General features: G+C 54.3%; 1 protein-coding gene across 11 annotated transcripts in view; it reads left to right on the forward strand.

Annotated features, from left to right (window-relative positions):
* The window catches only part of SEC16B (SEC16 homolog B, endoplasmic reticulum export factor), a 149,117-nt gene that overhangs the window by 115,372 nt on the left and 13,727 nt on the right, over positions 1 to 20,018 (forward strand). For 8 of the 11 annotated variants that reach the window (XM_075422587.1, XM_075422586.1, XM_075422593.1 and 5 more), the window contains one exon: positions 16,910 to 17,030. The gene's annotated coding sequence lies outside the window, so the exon portion shown is untranslated. Of the gene's footprint in view, positions 1 to 2,000; positions 3,074 to 3,097; positions 3,133 to 4,016; positions 10,253 to 16,909; positions 17,031 to 20,018 lie in introns of those variants that run through there. The other 3 variants (XM_075422588.1, XM_075422591.1, XM_075422592.1) reach the window with 3 other exon arrangements.

A 20,018-nucleotide genomic window follows, 5' to 3' on the forward strand; every position in this document is an offset into this window, starting at 1 on the left:
GTGCTGATGGCTGGGTGCTGGGGGTCGGGAATCCATCAGGAGCGCTCGGCGGGGACCTGCAGACCGTCCGCCCCCCCAAGATAACAGCCCCAAGTTTGGGTGTCGGCGGTCGGGACTGTGCAGTGGGTCTGGCTTTGCTGGTGTGGAGACCGTGCCCTCCTTCGGGCCACGTGTGATGCCACCAGAGAGATCCGGACATAAAAACCAAGCATCCATCGTTTTTAAAGTAATTCTGGGCAGCAAGGGCCCTGCGGCACCCTTGGGAGGATTGCTATATCCTAACTCCTGGCTTCTGTAAGATTTATAAGATTTATACAAGACCCAACAGGAGTGTGGGGCCACGGGCGCGGAGATAAGTTGGTTCTGCTTCACTTGCGGCACAGCTGAGTCTGTGCGTGAGCCTTGTGCGAGGAGGAGAGGGCAGGAGTGATGTGCTCTTTGTAAGAGCTAATAAAAGCTAATTCATCCCTTTGCTCCAAGAGAGTAGGAAGCATTAGCGGCTGGCTGAGTGCCTCCTCCGCTGCGGCAGCGTGCTGGGTGCCTCTGCCTTCCCCCTGGCTGGGAGCAAAGCATGTCCTGCTGCGGAGGGGAAAGCATCTCTGTCAGCAAGAGCTGCGCCGACTGCATCAACGGGCAGCCCGTGGTGCTGTCTGTGGCTGGCATCCCTCCTGGGAAGAAAAACCAGCCAGATAACCCAGGCAGGTGGGCCTGGGAATGAGGATGGACATCGCGCGGGCAATTTCCCGTGCTGGGCTTCAGCTCCGAGCAAGTACCTTTGCCACTGCTCCAAGGCTTGGCCCACAGCTCAGGGGAGCAGAAGGAAGCACTGTCCCTGATTTGACTGGACTACAGAAGGCCCCCAAATGAGTGACCAAATAGGTTGGAAGACCTTCAGCGAGCACCTTGTGTGGGTGCACTGTGCGTGCAGGTACGTGGTGTGCCACCACCCCTGCTCACCTACCAGTGTCTGGCCACGGTGCACAGGGGGTGAGCATTAAGTAGAGCTGATTGCTAGTAATTGGAATTTTTTTTTTTCTTTTTCCTCTTGTCTGTTTTCTTAATTTCTCTTTTTCTTCCTCCAGGTTTAGCCGTTGGAGGATGCATTTAGTGTGGTCCATGGTATGCACCCCACATCCAGTGCCGGGGCTAGGGGGGATAAGGAGACGGGGAGGAGGAGAAGGGAAGGCAAACAGGAGAGGTTGTGCTGTGTTTGGGTGTCCTCAACAACGCTGGTGGTTTTGTAGGAGCAAAAAAACAGGAGAAAAGCTGCAACGCTTTGCGGGAGGAGGGTGCAGAGAGCACCATGATGGGTAGTTGGGTTGTTCCAGCGAGGGCAGGAGCAGCAGGAGAGCAACAGTTGCTCCCCAGTTGGTGGGGATGGACTGAAGGATATTTGCAGAGCTGTGGCTCTGGAGCAGAGAAGGACTGGTGCGTCATGGAGCCAGGCGTCTCCTTGAGTGCAAGCAGCACACCAGCAAGAGGGTTGTCATCCTGATTTTTTCTCTTCATTCTGTATCAGTAGGTCTCCAAGCATTTTAAAAGGAAGCTAACACTGCAGATTGGAAAACTTCACATCTTGAGGCTTCAGAGACTAGTTCGAAGCCAGCCAGAGGAGCCAAGGCCACGGCCTGTGAGTGCCGAGCCTCTGCCACATGCTCTCCTCCCCAGCCCCAAATATTCTGCACTCCAGACCTTGGCCTTTCTCCCAGGCCCCTGCACGGACCAGACTGATGATGGGGAGCTGGCCGGTGGCCAGTCATCTCCCCTGGGTTGGCCGCAGGACACGTTGCCTCCTGTGCCCACGTGCGATCGGCTGGACTGCCCCTGGGAGGGAGGCACGCTGGCGTGTGAAATGGCTCTTTGAAGTGGGGTTGAATTTATAGGGGTGCGCTCTGGTCCCAGTCCGTGAGGCCCCTGTTCCTGCCCTGACCTCTCTCTGCATCACAGGAGGGTTTCACTTACCATCTGGAAACATCTGGCACTTTTTCTCCTTTTCCCAGCACTGTCAAATGTCGAGTTGAAGGGAAGCATAATTCATCACCTTCCTCGTGGGCTGCCATTCAGCCCAGAGTAGCAGAGATTAGCCTTCAATCACGCGGGGGCTGGAGCTGAAGGAAACCTTCCCGAGGACACGCTGGAGAAACATTTTCATTACCGGAGGAGAACCTGACGGAGATGAAGTGTCCCTTCACCTCGACTGCTGGACCTGTCCCCTGCCTGGCGTTAACAGGACGGGGGGAATGCTAACCGAGGAACTGGTGCCAGCTGTGACACTTACAGTGCTGTCTGCATCCAGATGTGAGAAGCAGCTGTGACACAGTGCTTTTATAGCCTGGAGGGGGTGGCTTTGGCTTTTCTCCTGCCTAGCAATGTGCAGGCACTGCTGGAAGCAAACTGGCTCTCTCCATGCCGTCAGCTGAACGGAGGAAATGGGTGCTAGGTTGCAAGCCATGTAGCTGAATGGGTTACCCTAGCATGGGCCAGAAAAAGATGTCCTTGGGTGGTAAGGTCCCTGGGTCCAGGAGGTATCATGGGCTCTGCCTCTTGCCACGTGTTTTGCAAATGCAGCAGGACTGCCTTTAGGGTAGTGGAGGCTTTCTCTGCTCTGTGGAAAGCTGTTCCACAGCCCACTATGGCAGGCATCTGCTCTTGGTCTGCATCCCCCCAGGGCAGTCGAGATGCCCAGGGCTCACTTCTGCTGTTGATGTCTCCGTTGCATTGGAGAAACGCATGCTGGACCCCAGCTGGGAGCCTGGCTCAGACCTGTCTGTCCCTGTTACTGGGAATGAGCCAGCAGGGTCCCGGCAGCCAGCCATCCCCCACCTCGTCTCCCCGGGGCTGGCGTGCTGCTGACAAAGGCAGGCTCCATCTCTTTCACTCACAGCTGAAGGACGCCTTGCCTGGGCCTGTCTTGCAGGTTGGAGGGAAATTGTTTTAATTTGTGTGGCACATTCCTTTATGGGAGGAAAAAAAATAAAAGAAAAAAACCAACAAACTCTGGCTATTCTGGATATTTTTAGCTTTTTGCAAAGGACCATTAACATCTCTCTCTGTTTTTTGTTTGGGTTTTTTTTTTTTTTTTTTTAACTCCCTAAAGACCATCCTCTCCTTGGGACTGCCTGCGACCCTGCCATTACCATCACATCTCTGCGGTGACGGTAAGCCGGTGCTCAGCACCCCCCAAGACTCCGACTCGCGGGGAGCCTTGTCTCCTCTCCTGGCTCTCTGGGCACCCACCACGTGCACAGCCCTCTGCGAAGAGGCTCCCTGCCCGGGAGGGTGACAGGCTTGGAGATGTCCGTGTCTTCTGGGGTGGATTTCAGCAGGCATCTGATCTGAGCTTCCCGAGAGGGAGGCGACACAGCCCGGCAGCTATGGCAGCGGTGTGGGACATGAGGTCAGGTGGCTTGGGGTTTTGGAGCGTTCTCACCTTAAGGTGCCTCTGTCACTTCACCCTCCTCCCTTTCAGAACTGAGAGCAGCCAATATGAGGAAAACCTGGCTCCTGAGTTTTTTTTTCACCTGAACCCTTCACCTGGCTTGTTTGCCTCCTAGTCTCAGCTGGCTGAGTTTCAGTGCCAGCCCATTGAAAGGAAAGGCACGTGCTGGCTTACGGAGGGAGAGAGACCCGAGACAGGACAAATCTGGAGGCAATGAGATTGGGGGGAGGCAAGTCAGCTGCTCTGACACTTTTATTAGGGAGCCAGGCTGCTTGGGAATGAATCTTTCTTGAAGCGTATGTTACTGGATGACATTTCTACCAGGTTCCGGCCGTAACCTTCACCAAGCCTTGCTGCCCAGCCCTGCACTCCCCTGTTCCCAGGGCAAGGGGAGCGAACGTCAGCTGGAAATGCCACGGGCAGCAGGGCTCGATGGTGCTCCAGGCACCTCCAGTGAGTCTGGAAGCACCCGGACTTTTGCATCAGAAACTCTTCAGGCTTTGGAGACTTCAGCTTGCAGAAGCATGTGGTGTTTTCCAAGGGAGGTGCTGACTTCTGCATGTGTTTCTCATTTCAGCAATGAAGAAGATACAACAGAGATCAAAATGAAATACTCCCCAGAGTTTCCCAGAAGGATGGATAAGGAAGGAAACATTACTCCACAGCTCTGGAAAAGGAAGATCTACTTGCTTAGTAACCTGATGATGGGGTACTCGCTCTGCTTTGTGCACAGGCTGGAAGCCAGGGGAGATATTGGGTTACAAAGAGGGCTGGGCAGAGTTGGCGGCTCCTTTCCTGCATCGCTGTCAACTTAGATTTCACATCAGGAGGGTGATGTTATGGCTGGCGGTGACAATAGCAGAATGTCACTGGCGGATGTGAAATCTTTCCCCCTGTGAGGGCACTACTTCTTTTCCCTTCCCCTTGGCTCACATGAAGAACCGCTCCCTCCCCTGCCCAAGGGACGACGTATGCTGTGCTGAGCATCGCTTTTCCTTGCGGCATCGGCAAGCAGCTGTGTCACTGAGGCCTCTTTGCTGCGTGGTGACCTGGGGCGGAGGGCGAACCCTTGTTGCTGTCTGAGACAAACTGGGACCGTTGGGAGCCGCTGCGTTTGCCGTCGTGGGGAGCACTGCACAGAGTGGTCCTTTGCCATGCTGGCACCCTCGTACCAGCAGATCTACCAGGGATGCTCCTTCAGAGCCCCAGGGACAACCCGTGTTCTTCAGGGGCCAAGCCTGAACTAAGTCAGGGTCTGGGGGTCAGAGAAACATGTTTTACTGGTTAATGTTCTCCGCAGGCTGTCTCTCGACTCCTCTAAAAGAGAGCTCATCTCGTAGAAGAGTGTCTGTGCCCACACAGCCCCTCTGCCAGCCTTCTGTCCTCGAGGGCCAGTTCAGCAAAGCCTTAGCGCTGTTCTGGGTCCAGCCTTCGTTTTCCAGCTGGTTACGGAGGAGAGAACGAAGGTAGCTGCTGCTGCCAGGCCACGCTAGAAGAGAGGCAGGGGACAGGCCTCTTTGTGCACTCGGAGATCCAAGAGTTTAATCTGATTCTGATTCTCTGTTAGCCTTGATCCTGTCTTGCATCTTTTCCAGCTGATGCCTGAGCCTGTGTTTGGTTTTTGTCTTTTTTTTTTTTTTTCCTCTTTTTCCCTTTTTCCCTCACCTTATGAAAAATGGCTTTGCCATCTGCATCTGTCAGGAGTCTACCGAGCCGGGTGTGCGGCTCAGTGAATATATAAATGTGCGGCTGGATCGTGGCCCCCTCTGACAGGCCGCAGATGAATACCAAACGCGCAGGGAAGACGAGCGTGTTCCCTTCCTTTGCTGCTGCTGCCTCCGATGGTTGTTTTTCTTATCCCAAGGAGGTGCGAGAATCGCCTTTGGGAGCAGCGCTTCCTTCTGCTCCCGTTCTGCCTTGCCAAGGGTTCAGTTCTCTGCCATCCATCATCAGACAAGTCCTCTCCTCGCTCCCACATCTCAGCTGCTGATGGGAATGCTGGGAAAGGGTAACTGGTTTACCCTGCTGTTTCCTGCCGTCCTTTTCCTTCTCCCTTTTGCATCTCACCTCCCAGGCCCGTTATGAGCCAGTTGCCGGGCTGGGGCTCGAGGACACTTGCCTTCGCTTGCTGGTCCAGGTACTTTTTTGCGAGAGGTGAGGATGAGGTGGAGGAGATCGTCTGACTTTACCCGAGTGGCTTAAAATGGAGTTTTGAATAGAGGTTTTCAGCAGTGCTGCGTGTGACTCCACATAAGATCTGCTGAAAGCACCCAAGCGCTCCTCCACGTCTCGACCTCGCTGCATCCCCTTTCCTTGCTGTAGGTGACCAGAGCTATGGGGCTCTCGAGGAGGAACGCACCAGCTACGAGATGCTTAGGTACCGTAACTCTGCAGGCTCACTCAGATGATACCCAAAGGGAGACGACAGCCTGTCTTGACACCCGTGGATTTGTTCACCTCCCCCTGCCTCTTGGTTTCCCACAGCCTGGTACCCGAGCTGCTTCCCCGGCCTCAATGTGCTACGAAGCTCTCAGCCAGGTGGACTCAGAGGAGCAGGCAGGCAGAAATTGAAATGAGTCTCTCCATGCTCTTGCCACAGCTATCTGGTCAAGGAGGGGAAGTTTCTGGGAGGGCGAACCCCAACTTTGGCAGGAGGAGGGAGCAGGCAGCTTGAGCTGAGCCGCTTTTTTGACAAGCAGATGGGTGCTCAGCGGGGGCCCCAGAAAACCCTCTTGCTTCAGGCTAGCTGCGAGCCCTCCAAACCAAAGCGTTGCGCTGACGTGAAAAAATCATCACTCCATTGATGCTTGGCCTGAATTACCTCTTTCAGGCGCCTGATTCAGGGAACAGCGACCGTCCCCTCCTGCCACCAGCTCCCGGGAGGAGCTGGCTGCGTGCTTGCGACCGGGCAAGGATGCAGCGGCGAAGAGGGAGGAAGGCAAGCGATGGCGGATTCCTCCAGCGTCTCCACAGTGCGGGGCTCTTGGCGAGCCGAGCGCTCATCTGCTTTGAAAGCTCTTAGTGCTACTGCAGGTGGGAGCCAATTTGTCTGCTTTCCTGCCCAGGTGCCATCTGTTTGTAGGATTGCTTGCGCGGTGGATGAGCACGACGGGGACGGCGAAGGGAACGGGCTGCCGGGGTGGGAGAGATGAGCCTTCAAACTTTCCTTGGGTAACTTCAGCGCTTCTGGCTGCCGTTGCTCCCTCTCCCCTGCATCGCGGCAGGGAAATCACAGCCTGTCATTTGCCGTTCCTGGAGCGTGATAGGGAGCCGAGGCACTGCTAATAGCAAGCCATCATTTTAATGCTAATTTCCTCCTGTTAGCTCAGGCTGGGGGAGGCTCAGCCAGGGTGGAGGGAAGCCATTAGCAGGTGGAGAAGGGGGTTGTTCTGCACTTCGAGAAGGTCCTTCCAGAGGGCAGATGATTAACCGCCACTGGGAAGACTGGGAGCAGGCGCTGGGGTCAGTCTCCAGTGGGTGTGGGAGAGAGGGAGAGGGATGCTTTGTTCCAGATTGTCTTCCTGTAGGGATTTCTCAAGTGCTTCAGGCTTTGGCTTGAATTTGGCGTTTGCTGCTTGTTGCCAGCTCTCAGTGTGTTGTGACCCAGGGGATGCTCAGAGTCCTGGCAGAGCTGCAGCTGGTGGCACGGTTGTCCTTTTAACATGGGAGCCAAACAGGGTTGGGTTTATCATCTACTGTCTTTTTGTGAAGAGCTCCCCAGTTCAGGAGCCTGGACATCCCTGTTGGGCGATGCGCTTCAAAGCAGGGAAATTTTGAAGCCATTCTTGAGATACCCAAGAGCAAAAAAAAAGAAACTTGCCTTTTTGCTGTGGGAAGAAGCTCAGATACCGCAAGCTGGAGAGCTGGCAGGAGAAACCAGTGGCTGAATTTGGAGACATGAAGGAAACGGAACCATTTCCCTGTGCTTTCCAGAGGCGTGAGTTCCTATGCCCAAACTCTTGGTCCATCTCCTCTACCCATGCTTTACCAAGTGGAAGAGCCTGTGCTGCTCCCCAGGCTGGTGTAGTTGCCTGGGAGCTCTTGAGGAGTTTGAATAGAGATGACTGGTTGTGGTGGGAGTGTAGGGCCTGTTTGGGATTGCATTGGCAGCAGTCAGAGAGGTTCCTCTACCATTTCTAGGCCTGCTTGGAAACCTTGGGACTAAAGAGATGTGAGCTTGGATGCCATGCATTGCTGGGAAGAAACTGGTTGCCTGCTACTGAAGGACAGCTTTGTTTGAAGGCAAGGGCCCAGTAGTCTCCTGGTCTGTGGTGTGACACGTCTCCTAAAACCCACAAGCCTCTGCTGATCTAGACCATTGGCTCCATCATTTTGTATGGAAGCATACACGGGTTTTTTAAAACCACTTAAAGGCCATTTAAAAACTCTTTTGGCATCTAGCAGAGAGGCAAAGGAGGGATGAAAGCAGCCATTATAAAGGCAAGGAAACCCAGCAACTAGTTAAATGGCAAGGGGACGAGAGGCCAGGAGGGGACCATCCTGCCAGGAGGACATTAGCACAAGGCTGCCTTAGCAGAGCAGCATTGCTGGCTGTGGTTCCAGCTATCAGATCCGTGCTGGGGCAGATCATGACTCATTGTGTTTAGGGAGCTATTTCAATCTGAAAAAATGGCTTCTACCTTTTCTAGAGGCTCTTACCCGCCTTGGGCGAGGAGAGAAATAAAAAAGTGAAGGGCTACTTTTTCCTAGCTGAGGAGAATCAAACAAACTTCCCCTCAAGTAGCTGAGCGAGGAAATCAGTGCCTTACGCGTTTTCAAGAATAATACAATCAAGTAGTTGAGGGGGAAAAAAAATGAAATAAAATAGTGTTGCTTTTCCCAGTTCAGCACTCTGAATAATGAGCCTACGAGCCGGAGGGAGGGCTCCCAGGAGAGCCGCCTGTGTAGAGGAGATGGACACAACAAGTGTCTCGGATGGGCCGGTATCTGAAGCGATCGCTCTCTAATTTTCTACATCAGTGAGAACACAGCACGGCACCATCAATCATAGTCAGCCTCCCCTTGGAAAGCCACCTCCTGTCTCGCCGTACTGCGGCATTCCCCCCTCCGCTTCTGCCTCCGGTTGGGGACCGCAGGTGTCCCGGCCAGCAGCACCCGCAGGCATGTTCTCTCCTGGGGGGTTTCTTCTTCGTCACGTTTGAGCCTGCTTGTGTTTCTTCTGTCTTTCTCACTCCTCCACCCCCAGCAGCTGTTCCTCGTTGATGCTTTATTTAAAGACTGTGTCTCCCCTTCCTGGAGTCAGAAAAGGCCAGGTACTCCTTTTATTCCCAATCAGGAGAAGGTGTGGAGCCACTTGTCCTGGGATAACGGCCCTTCCCTGTTGCCTGGAGGAGGGATGGGGGTGGTTTTGGTGCCTATAGTGCTTATCTGGGGGTGAGGATGTTGGACTTTAAAGCTCTCTTGAGACTTCTTCTGCAGTCATGGCTATCAGGGCATGTTCTGGGGATTGCTGGTTCCTTTGCCCGAACCCGAGCTTTGGGCATGGAGCATCTAAGGGAGCCATCTTTCACGCTGGGCTGGTGGTGCGATGCAGCAGCTCTTGGTCTCTTGGATTCTCCTTTTGTGAAGTTTTCTGCTCTTCCAGGCTTGTCTATGTTTCCACCAGACCCAGGGGCACCTCTTTGGCAGGAGCCACTGGTGGTGGGTGTCCTCCTGAGCAGGCCCAGCTGCACTCCTAAGCTGCCAAGAAGGCTGGTAGGACACAGAGCTGTGCTTGTGGCTGTTTCACAGAGTCACAGAATGTTCGGGGTTGGAAGGGACCTCTGTGGGTCACCCAGCCCAACCCCCTGCCGAAGCAGGGTCACCCAGAGCAGGCTGCACAGGACCTTGTCCAGGCGGGTCTTGAATATCTCCAGAGAAGGAGACTCCACAACCTCCCTGGGCAGCCTGTTCCAGTGCTCCGTCACCCTCAGAGTGAAGAAGTTCTTCCTCGTGTTCAGCTGGAACTTTCTCTGCTTCAGTTTGTGCCCGTTGCTCCTTACAGTGTTTCTTCCACTGCAGTGTGGACGCAGCTGTGGGTTCAATAGCTCTTACTTCTCCATCTCTCTCATGCTAGATTGGGTGCTCTTGCTCAATTGTGGTGGCTCTTGGACCTACCAAAGCCTGGCTAACTGATGGTAGCGGTCATGTCGTAGAAGTGGTTTACAGTCCCATTTCTGGCTCCATGGGCTCAAGCACCAGCTAGAACCAAGGACTGTGCTTCTTGCTTGAGTGCAGCCCTAGACAGAAGCATCTGCTGAATAAACCTGTGCAATCGCTGCCTCTCGGCGTCTTCTGCTGGCTTCTCGGAGCTGCCAAGGATCCTTGACCTCTCTGTCAGGCATGGTTTCCTGCGTGTGTCAACCCTGCTCCGGTGATGTGGAGCTATCGCCGGCTTCCATAACAGCTGCTTTGTTTACTTCCCAAACGCCTGCCCTGTCTGTAATGAGCTATAATTCATCCTGGTTTATACAGTGCTCGGAGATACCTGGAGCAAGGAAGGGGTGCCATTAAACCACCTTCTAGGCTGCTCTCCGGGCCAAGGTTGCTGATCTCCTGGAGATGTAAAACAGGGAGGACAAGAGGGACGAGACTGAAATGGGGAATAATTAGCTAGCAGGGCAAACGGGGCTGGCTGGGGTGGAATCTGCTGGGAGCTGACGTGCGAGCTCAGGTGAGCGACTACGACAGGCAGGCAGGGCGGAGGGATGAAAGATGGTTTTTTTAAAGCATCTGCTTTCCTCTCTTCCTCTGCTTTATAACCTGTTTTTATGGAGACTGCATGAGGAACACGTTTTTTTTATTAGCAGCTTGGGAGTGGAGAGTAATAAAGATTAATTTTTTAAATAATTCCTTGCATTATCTTTTAATTTCCTGTGGCAGGGTTTGACTTTTAAATCTGCAGACGGATTTAACCGCTGAGGTGCTCATCAGTTTGGAAGTGGCAGCTGAAGGAGCTGTGGGACTCGGTGGAGGTGGACGAGGCCCCAGAGTTGAGCCTGGAGTCCCAGCCTCTCCTGGGCTGGCCACAGTCTGTTCCCTGGCCAAAAGGACCTGTTCAGGTCATCAGCGCCGGACTGTATCTCCATCCCAGGAAAACCTGGAGAGATCTAATCCATGCTGCAGCTCATAGCGTCCGTTTTGCTTCCTTCTGTTTGATGGTAATGGTGAAAGTCCCCTGAGGAGGGAGGAGGGAAACGTGATGGCCCTGCGCTGCTGCTGTGGGCGCTGCATCCTTGCTGGCCTCCACCCAGGACAGCGTGCGCTGCTGGGACCTGTGCTGAGCTGCGCGGTATGGTGGGCATGGGGGTTGTCCAGACCAGCTGAGACCCTCGGTGGTCTTGGTGGCATGAGGGGGAGGTGGTCACGGGACTGGGAGGAGGTGCTAAGAAGAAATAACAAGGGAGCACTTGAAGAAGTTGAAGCTTACTTTGACCACTGACCTTCTTTTCATAGCTTGTTCTTCATCATTTGGCCGTACTGGCCGCTCGAGTTTTCTCTTGCTTCGGATCTCTCTGTAGGGCAACTGGTGGAGGCAGAGAGCAGCCATTATGGAGAACCAGGCAGTGTGGACAGGAGCATTTTGGCTCACGCAAGTATGAAAGCAGCTGTAGCTGAAGTGCCTGGTGTGGGCTTTGGGAAAGCAGAGGGGAAGCTGAGTGAAGGAGTGGGAGTGTTGACTGTGTCCTGAAAAGGCAATTTTATGGATTACATCCCTTCTGTGTTGGAACCAGAACCAGGATGAGTGTGTTTGGAGATGTCTGTGGAAGAGGGAGAGCCAAATTGTGCATGGGGAACACTCTGACCCAGACAGCTCCTGGCTCCTTCTGACAGATGCCATCTGGAGCAGGCTTTGTGCATGCCTGGGTGTCCGTGTGCTTTGGCAGCCCTCTGATGACCAGCTCTGCTGACCCAGCATGGAGGACTGTGCTCTCCCTCCTCAGAGTCCTCCTCTGCGTGGCTGGAAGATCTGCTCTGCATCACGGCAGAGGAGCTCCAGGCTCGATCCAGCCTCATGGCTGCTCCCACATCTCCCCTTGCTCCTGGGAAGAGGAGAAGAATGCCTCAGGCCACCTCCAGCTGTGAAGGTTGGTTGCCCCGTGCCAGGTCATCTGTGTTTGTTGGCATTTTGCTGGGCACAGCTGTCCCCAGTGAGGTCTGGGTTTGCGGGCACGGCGTAGAGGGATGTGGGTTCGGTCTGCTTTTGGGGGCTTTGAGACTGCCTGGCACCAGGCTTCCCGCTCACAGCAGTCCATGTGGTTTGGGTCCTGGGTTTGCATGTTGGCAGCGGGCTGAGGTCTCGTCCTGCTGGCCAGGCTTCATCCGATCAGGTCCTCTGGTGTCCGAGAGAGCGAAAAAAAGCTTTGGTGCGTGTGGCTCGTGCGTGTTTTGGGTGTGAAAACACATTTGTCAGCTCTCTCTTTGGATTCTCCATTTATCCAAATCTTGGACAAAAAAAGGACCCTGCCCACTGCCAGCAGAAGACGACAGAAGTGCCTGATGGCTGCTCCTGATCTCCGGAGGGAAACTGAGGCACAAAGAGGTGGCTTGATGCCCGTACCAGTAGCACCTTGGCCACAAGTGCATCCATCCCTCTGTACACAGCTGCCAACCCCGCTGTCCTGCCGCGCTGTGAATAACCACAGCTTGGAGCTGTGTTTTTCCGCCGAAAGAAGCATCGTTTGCTGAAGTTCCTGGGTGCCAGGAAAACTGGGGGGCAGTTCCCAACTGTCAATATCTGTCCAAAAGCAGAAACCTCCCCTGTTGCAGTCGGGTCTTCTTTGTTTTTCCCTTCTGAAGTCACAGAGGGAAAAAAGGAAATAAAGAGCAGCAGGGAGAGAGCTGTTAAAAAGCTTAAAGCTGTCACAAGGCATTGGTTGGTTTATGTGCAGTGAAGTATACAAACAAGTTTTCAGCTTGTTGTTGGTTGGAGCCGAGAAGCCGGGATTTTTTTCGTGTGATAAATATGTTTTATGGGTCTTTTATGGGATTTTTTTAAAATGGCTGTCCCAATAAATTATTTACCAGGGTAATAAAAGATCAAGGAAATTGTTCCAACCATATTGCTAAGCATCTAAATCCCAGACTTTTACAGGGGTGGAAGGACCCTCTGAATTTCCGTGGCCTTATAAAAAAGATGGTTGAGGAGTGCTGTTTGTCTACGGCGTTGTTCTGGAGGCCAGGTCCCCAGCCAGCCCCAGCACTCAGCCTGTCTCCAGGAGCTCCTGGGAGCCTGACACTCTCCACCTCTGCTCCTGGAGATGGATAGCAGGTCCCTCCAGCACTGGCTCTCTCAGCTGCAAATCTCTTAATAACCTCTGACTCTTTATTTACGTTTCCAAAAGGTCTCAGAAGCAATAGCTGGCCATTCCTGGGGTGAGATGGGAGGTAGAAATCACTGAGAAAGCAGTGAGGAGCTTCAAGAACAGCCTTAGCACCTGCAGCACAGGCTGGAAAGGCTGCCACGTGGTCCTGCCGTGGAGATGAGGGGGACCCCCTCCCACCCCAGGTGTCTGGATGGGTATGTCTCTCCTTGCTTGGTATCCCCCGCTGCATGAGGGAAGGGCCAGGTTCTGCTCACTGCCGGCCTTGTTCTCCATGGCAGATGAGCCCAAAATAGCCTTTGTGGAGGTGAAATAAAAATTTACGGCATTGCAGCCACGGAGTCTATAAAGACATCTTCTGAGGCATCGGACCAGGCTTTAAGAAGTTCGGTCACTCTTCCTCCCTTCTTCTCCCAAAGGGATGGAGGAAGCAGAGGGCTGGGGGTCCTACCAAGGGTCCCTGCCTCAGGACAGGGCAGATGCTTTGGCTGCATCCCAGACGTTCTGCGGTAAATGGGATCAGCCTTAACCCTCGGTAGGGTTTAAAAGAACTCCAGTTGTTAATGCTGTGGCTTTTGTAAGGGCTCTGGTCGAGACAGATGCATCCCTGTGCAGTAAGCTTGTCATAAATAAATTTAGATGGGATTTTAGAAGCAATTTCTGAGGCTTGAAAGAGATAATTCTGGAGTGACCTTCAAAAGGGGTGGTGGGTGGGAAGGGACAGCCACTGTTTCAAGACAGCTCTCAATATTCATGGGAAGGATTATTCATTCAGAGCCCTTCCAGAGGGGAGAGTCCTTGGATGTCAGGTGTGTTGAAGTGAGACTGGATTGATCTTTGTTCATGCTGTCTTTAGCTGATATTAATCCCATGCTTCAGGGCGTCTGCTGTCCTCCAAAGGGTCTGGGGAGGAATCCTCATCTCCGTTGATGCCTAATTTGGCTCCTGGGTTTGGTGGTGGTCCTGTCTCTCTCTGAGGTGGTGGAGAGTGGCCACAGCTGGAAACACATCTGGGGACAGGGAGAAATTTCCCTGGTCAGCCAATAAGGAGCACAGGGCTTTATTTGGCTTCCTTCTGGTGCCTGGAAGCTTCCTCAGATCTTACAACTTTCTGAAATAATTCCTCTGCTGTTACAAGGCCCTAGGGAATTCACAGAGCTTCTAATCTTCCTGGTTTGCTTCCCGTGCCATGTTATAGTGATGGCTTTTGGACTTTGCTTGGGCTGGTCCTGCAGCCTGGGGCATGGCCCTGTTTCCAGACCCTTTGGTCCAATGGAAGCACTGGGATGGAGACCCTGGGCAGCTCCTGGATGTCCTGAGCCACCCTTCTGAGCTGTCCTAAGCCCAGGGAGAGGGCAGGCAGTAAAAAAGGGGGCTTGCTCCCCTAATCTGGGAGCTGGCCCACCAAGAACAGCCCCTTAGAGTCCGTTCCCTTGGCTGGTGGTTGCCAAAGTTCCCGGGGGGGTGTTGGCTGCACCCCGGAGGATATCGGTGCTGGTGCCCACTTCTGCAGTACATCCCCATTGAGTGGGCTAAACTGGGCTGAGGGCTCAAAGCCCACGAAGCATTAAGGCTCTAGCCTGGGAAAGGTTTGAACTGGAGCTGTGTGTTTTAACGGGCGATGTTTGCTGGGGTCAAGGCTGTGTGGTTTGGCTTTCAGGCTGGCAGCTGGGGACTGGATTCCAGAGCAGGCTTTCCGCTGCGGGGAGCAGAGGCCGGTTCAGTGTCCGATGTTTGGCTTTAAACAATAAAGGACACATCTGCCCACGTCCCTCATTAATCGTAAACACGCCCTGCCAGTTTGGGAATGGACGCCATAAATTTAAACAAAGATAGAGCCAGTGTGGGACAGGCGTGGGAGGCCCAGATGATGCGTGTAGGCCAGGCTTAGCATCTCCTCCCGCTCGCTCCAGACTATGCAGCACGACTCCACTGGCTTTGGTGGCATTTCCTCCTGGCTCGCCTCCTTGTGATGGGAATTGGACCGCACATAATTGAAAAGGATGGGGGGTTTGCCAGCAGACTGCAAGCCACGTTCCCCTTGGCAGCTTGAGCTTGCTGGTGGAGGACAGGGGAGATGGGCTGGGGCGGATACCTGCGTTGGGGGGAGGTAAAGCATCCTCAGCGTCGCGGGGATCCCGAATCCATCTCCATCTGAAGCTCTCCGGCTGCGGCTCCCCACTGCACAGGGTTTGTCCATGCCCAGAGGGGGACCGGTGTCTCCAGCTGCTCCTTCGTGAGCAGTAATTTGCTCTCATTCGTGATCTCCCCCTCGCTGGCACCAGGACAGGCATGTGAATAACTGCTCCTCCGAGCAGCTTTCTGAACCAAGGACTTGATCTTGAAAAGCATCCTGTGATCTGGCCGGCTGTTGCTGACCCTGGGCTTTGCATCACCACGTCTGCCCGCTCGAGCATCAGTCAAGAGAAGCCGAGGGAGGTAAATGGCTCCCGGGGTTTGTGCGGTCCTGAACGTTAACGAGAGCTCGGCGTACGCAGACGGTACAGCAGGCCTTGGTGTAAGGCCAGTGATCAAGATGCGAGGGGAGGGTGTTGTTAATCTGGCACCTACAAAGATGCGGGGAACAAAGCGGGCCAGGATCTGCATTTCAAAGAGCGTTTTTTGCTGTAATGGTGCGGGGAGCGGACTTGCCTGCCGCCAAGGCAGAGAGACGGAGCTGTTTGAACTATGGTCTCTGCAGCCTGCAACGCCAGCTCCACGTTCAGGGCACGGTTAAAGGAAGGCTTTATAACCCCGCGCTAATTGCACGGTGCTGAGCCTAGGAGGTGACGCCTGCTGAGCACGGCTCTGCCTAACACGGGCTGCATCAGATGAAGGTGCCTTGAAACCAGGCTTTGCTTTCAAGTGTGCGCGGTCCCTCACTTGGCTGCTAATGACAGAAATGTCCCTGCTGCTGAATCGATGCTGGCCACGCCAGCGCTGGGAGATCCTATTAGGGAGAGCCAGGTCCAACTTCAAAAAGCCTGCCGTCCAGGCAGGACAGGCAGCCATGGGAGTAGGAGGTGAAAGAAAAGCCAGTGGTTAGGAAATTATTTGGTTTTGTCTTCCAGTTATAGCAAGGATCGAGTTGGGAATGACTGGACGTGGCCAGAGCTCCAGCCTGGCCGCGGTTGCTGGACAAGGTGGCCTCCTTCACTGTGTATGGCTTCTTTAAAAAAAAATTGGGGTTGTTTTCGGCTGTGAATTGGGGTTTTTTGTCAGTATTTTCTGGAAGGAGAAATTCTAGAGGGTGGGTGGCTTTGGGCAGCCTGGCACAATTGGTGGGATTCTCCACGCTGGCCAACTCGGTGGGAGATGGAGCATCTCCTCCCCGGCGCTGCTGGCTGCCGTCACGCTCCCAGGGCAACTGTTCCACTGGGGAAAGAGGGAGAGTCAGCAAATCCCAATTTCTGAGTGACCCCAGCCTGCCCTGCCCAGTGCAGGGTCATGACCAAGCTCCATTTGGAGACGTCCCTGGGTGATGGACGAGCAGACCTCTGCGTTCCTTGGCAGCCCTGCTGACATCCAGACCCTCAGAGCCCAGACTGGGAGCAGGATCCCGATGCCTGGCTTGTGTTGAATCCTTGTGTGCCTCAAAGGGGCTGGAAGGAGGGGCATTTATACCGGGAGATGCTTCCTCTAGGAAGCAAAATAGAAGAGCAAAGCGGTGGGTGGACATAGCAAATAAGACAACCTAATGTCTAATGAGTAGGGAGCAAGGATGGTTTTTATGAAGAAAACGGTTCTGTGTTTGTCCAAGACCTGTCCAGGTCACCAATGTGCAGTTACTTACCTCTCAGGGCACCATCAGGGAGAAAAAAGTCCAAAAAGAAAGAAGAAAACTCCCACCTGTGCCACTCAAAACACCTTGCTTGGCTTGGGCTGTGGCCCAGAGCAGCACTTCAGCCTCCCCGGGCGGCAGCTTGTGGCATCCTCGCCTGGGGCAGGTCAGCAGGGGCTTGGCTGTTGGCGTCGGGAGCCAGGCGTCACGGCGAGGAGCCCGGGAGGACCTTGCTCTGGAGCCCTGCCTTTGCAGCGTCCTCTTGAGATCCTCTGCCAGGTAGCCCCTCCCGGTGATTCCCGATTTGATCGCGGCTGAGCCTGGGCTGAGAAGTTACGGTGTTTTAATTTTTGTCCCTTAATTTAGTGACCCTGCCTGTGAGAAACTGAAACCTTCCTTGAAATGAGGACTTGCTCCTTTCTACTGGGATGACTGGAGGCCCACAGGATGTCACCCTGAGGCAGGACATCTTTTCTCAGACAAACAGGTACTTCAGGGTTACCGGGATGTAAAAGCAAAGTCCTTTGGTCACAGAACTGGCCTCAGACCAGTCTCGCTTTCAAGGCTGCGCCTATGCAGTCTTGCTTCTGGACCCATGGAGACCTCAAGCCCAGTCGCCAATACTGATGTGGCTGCGGGACCTGTGCGAGGCTCTCCTGGGAGCGGCAGAGCTCTCTCTGAAACGCCCGCGTCAGCAGGAGGGTGAGGGTGGGATGGGCTGCTCCTCTGGTCAGAGGACTCCTGCAGATGGCAGAAGGATGCTGAGCAGCCCCAGAGCTGGACCCAGTACGGCCACCAGCGTGGTGGGCTGAGTCCACCATCTCCAGGCTGTCCTGGTCTGCTGCGACAGGGCGCGGGGCTGAGGACCACAGAGACGTGGGGGATCCCACCTCGTGCTGGGTGCCGGCGTGCAGGGCATCACACCACCAGCACGCCGTTGCGCGTTTGCTGTTTTACAGCCTTGGCTGGGTCATTAACGGAGGAAGGAAGGAAGGAAAAAAGCAAGGGCTCCAAATAGATCCCGGAGGGATTCCCTCTAGCAATTAGCTTTACACTTGAAAACATATTTCCAATCTTTACTGCCTGCTCTCTGTGTTTGAAATAATTTTCTACCCAATAAACCTTAGTAGCCCCCAAACATAATTTTAGCGATGCATTAATTAACAACAAGGCGACCCGGTGGTTCAGACGCTGAGCAAAACCCCGATGCACAGATCAGGCAGCGAGACCGTGTTGCTGAGACGCTCACCAGGGCAGTGTGCGGATGCAGGCGCTTTATAGAGGACATTACCTAAGGCCCAGTGAGCAGGGGCATTACCCCCTATATAAATAGGCATTACCTATTTATATATTTCTATTTCTATTTATAATTTATATTTTTATAGGACATTACCTGGCCAGAGCGGAGGGGGGTCTGGGGTCTCGGTCGCTGATGGGCACCTTCTGCATTGGACAACCCCGCTGGAATTGGAGACGTACAGCTTTCTTTTGCAGAGCTCTTGTCTGGTGTTTAGTCCTTCATAAAGAATAATTTTAGATGCCTGTTAAGCTTAGGAAGGTCTCCAAACCTGAAAGAAACCGCTTAATATTCCCAGTGCCTTGCGGCAGGGAGTTTCAGGGGTTAGACACGTGCAATATATCCCTTGAGCTGTTGTGCAGTCGCCCGCCTTCTCGTTGCTTTGATTTACGTCCCCGTGGGTGCGGTAACCAGCAGGGCTAGCTGAAAATCCCCGGTGACTCCTTACCCGCAGCAGCCTTCACAGTAATTCACGCTGGAGGGAAGCAGAAGCCTCGAGGTGCCCCGTTGCTTCGGGGGCTGCAAGCCCTTCAGTCAGAGCCTGCGAAGACTCCTGGGCTGGGGAGGGCTTTGGGCGCAGGAATTCAGACTCAATGCGCTGTGCGAAGCTGGTGGACATAGAGCTGGGCTCCCCCAAGCCCAGTTAAACCAGTGCCAGGTCCCTTAGGGACCCGCTCCCGTCCAGCTTCTGCGGAGCCCAGTTTAACCAGTCCCAGGTCTCTCTGGGACCCACTCCCATCCAGCTTCTGCAGAGCCCAGTTAAACCAGTCCCAGGTCTCTCTGGGACCCACTCCCATCCAGCTTCTGCAGAGCCCAGTTAAACCAGTCCCAGGTCCCTTAGGGACCCGCTTCTGTCCAGCTTCTGCAGAGCCCAGTTAAACCAGTCCCAGGTCCCTCTGGGACCCGCTCCCATCCAGCTTCTGCAGAGCCCAGTTAAACCAGTCCCAGGTCCCTTAGGGACCCGCTCCCGTCCAGCTTCTGCAGAGCCCAGTTAAACCAGTCCCAGGTCCCTTAGGGACCCGCTTCTGTCCAGCTTCTGCAGAGCCCAGTTAAACCAGACCCAGGTCCCTCTGGGACCCGCTCCCATCCACCTTCTGCAGAGCATGGGCGAGGATGTGGGGAGCGTTGCATGGGAGGTTGGATCTGCTCCCTGGGGGGCCTTTGCCCAGGTAGGTCTGGAGCCCAGTGTGTACTGGTGGAAAATGGTGCACTGGTGTGATGCCTTCATCAGGTCTCAGCTGGCCGCGTGGGACATGGCCGCTTGTAGCTGGCAGTGGCCATGAAGGCGGGGACCCTGCTGGTTGCCACCATCGTAGAGGCCATGGTGGAGGCAATCAGAGCACCGACCTAGTGCCGCCCGGTCTCTGTGCGCGAGGTGAGCTTGTAATCTCCTGCTGAACAGAAGATGGGAGGTAGCGTTACAGGCTGCTGCCGCTATCGGGGTTTGCAGCTATCGCGGGCTCATCCTTCTTGATCTGTTGCATGTGAAATATCCCGTGTAAAGCTACGCAAAGCTGCCGTAATCCTTCCTAAAGCCACCCTGCCCCTCCGTGCGAATGTTGTATTAGATGATACGCTTATTAAACTCGCTCAACAGAAGTTTTGCTCCCAGCCGGTGGCGATAGGCTTGAAATACCATTAGGGTAATAATTATATCGCGTTGTCCTTGATCCAGATTTCGGGTGGTAATTGTTCACAGCTGCTGCCAACTGTTTAAGTGATAGTAGATGCAAGGGAAGAGTTGTGGCATAGCGGGTGGTGTGATCTCAGCTGGTTAACGTGCTGGATGTGGGAGACCTGTGCTGGCTCTTTGGGGAGGTTCTGTCACCGCTCTTTGCTGTTGTGCTTGTCCCGGTCAGAGCACCGTTCCCAGGCCACTCCAGAGCTCCTCCAGCATCTCCATGAGGCTGGTCTGAAATAAGGGGAGAAGGCATAGGGCTGTGTGGAGGTGGGACCTGGCGCACCTGTCTGGCACCTGCTGTCTGGCTCTGGAGATATTCAAGCCCCGCCTGGATGTGGTCCTGTGCAGCCTGCTGTAGGTGACCCTGCTTCAGCAGGGGGTTGGACTAGATGACCCACAGAGGTCCCTTCCAACCCCCACCATTCTCTGATTCTGTGACCATCCCATGTCACATGTGAATCGGTGCCTCTGTCTGGGGCTGGATGGCGGGTGGGAGG

The sequence above is a fragment of the Opisthocomus hoazin genome, chromosome 6, assembly GCF_030867145.1.
Source record: "Opisthocomus hoazin isolate bOpiHoa1 chromosome 6, bOpiHoa1.hap1, whole genome shotgun sequence".
Lineage (NCBI taxonomy): Eukaryota > Metazoa > Chordata > Aves > Opisthocomiformes > Opisthocomidae > Opisthocomus > Opisthocomus hoazin.